Here is a 1,509-nt window from a genome sequence, read left to right on the forward strand (position 1 = left end):
AATTTGGTGTTGTTTTCTGATTTATTTCCATTCCAGCAAATTATACATGTACAGAAAAAAGTCTCATCTCTTCTCCCAGCATCTCACACCTCCCAGTCCCTCGTGACAGTGCTGCAGTCCCCAGGCTGAGTTTCCCACACAAGCCAAGGTCCTGTTGCCCTGTGACCTGCAGGGACACCCAAACCAGCCCTCTCTTCCCCAAACCTCCAAGCGCCTGGAGTGGGACCAAGGGCTCAGCCTGACCTGAGACTGGCAGCCCCAGGGGGGTCACATTCTTAGATTTTTCTTTGTTAAACCACTCACCTGCAATATATCCTGGTGTGGAAGGGGGTCCAAGGCTGTGGCATCCTGGTGGAGTCTCTATTTGTTTAGCTGAGCCAGATTCATACCACATCAGGGCTTTGCAAGCACTGGGGCCAACATCCTAGATGCAATAGGACAGGGAACACCCCTTTCTCCTTGCACATTTGTTTTCTAAGCACCTTTTGTGATGGTGCTTGGGCTGTGCAGGCAAGTATAGAGAGTAAGCCCAGGAAGTCTGAGGCTCATCTGTCACCACTGCTCCCACACAGGATGCTCGGGCTCTGACCAGGGACCGGCACTGACTCCACCCCAGCCCTTACTCAAAGAAAGCCCCCCGGGTGATTAAGATTAATGATTACCCTGGTTTATTGCTGAGCGAATACCACTACCTTGGAAGCTGGGACAGACGTCATGTACCAGCCCTGTCTGACGTGGGAGGCCAGGAAAGGCAGCCACCCCCACAGAGCTCCGACCACCTGCCCATCATTATCAGGGCCATAAACCAGACACGGAGTGCAGGGCAGGTTATGTAAAATAACCCACATTAACCCCAGGGCCCTGCAGCCATTTCCATCCCAGCATCTCTCCAGATCAGGGCCGTGCTGTTTCCTGGGCAGAGGCAGGAGGTTTTCTGCCTTCCAAAAGCTGGACACTCCCTCCAGCTCCATCGGCCACAGAAGGTTGCCAAAACACCTTAAGCCACAGTCAAAAGTAACACCCATTGCCCTGCTTGGAATCAAAACCCCTGGGATTTATCACAGTTTCTTCCAAAAATATGGAAGGATGGGAAGCTGCTTTGCAGGGCAATGGCCAAGCCAAACCACTGCTCGGGGGTCCCCGTGCCACTGTTGCCCTCTGCAGCCCCAACCTGCCTCTGGGTCACCCCATGAGAGTGTGGTGCTCCTGGGGGCAAGGGCACAGACCCCACAGCCACAATGATGGAGCCACGATGGGGTGAGACTTGAGTGCCAAGGGCTCAGGGAAAGGCAGAGGATAGGCTGGTGTTGGCAGAGGCAATGGTGTGGCAGCCGTGTCCCCAGGTGGGACATGAGCAGGGAAGCACTGCCCTGGCCTTTAGAGGAGCAGGGCAGAAGGCAGCACTTAGCAAACCCAGGTAAGCAAACCCCTGTGGCCACGTAAGGGTTTGCCTTCTTGGGCTGCACCTTCCTCAGTGAAGAAGTCCCCCCTTCAGCTTTCCCAGCAGGA

The sequence above is a fragment of the Chaetura pelagica genome, unplaced genomic scaffold (assembly GCF_000747805.2).
Source record: "Chaetura pelagica isolate M959 unplaced genomic scaffold, ChaPel_1.0 scaffold20, whole genome shotgun sequence".
Taxonomy (NCBI): Eukaryota; Metazoa; Chordata; class Aves; order Apodiformes; family Apodidae; genus Chaetura; species Chaetura pelagica.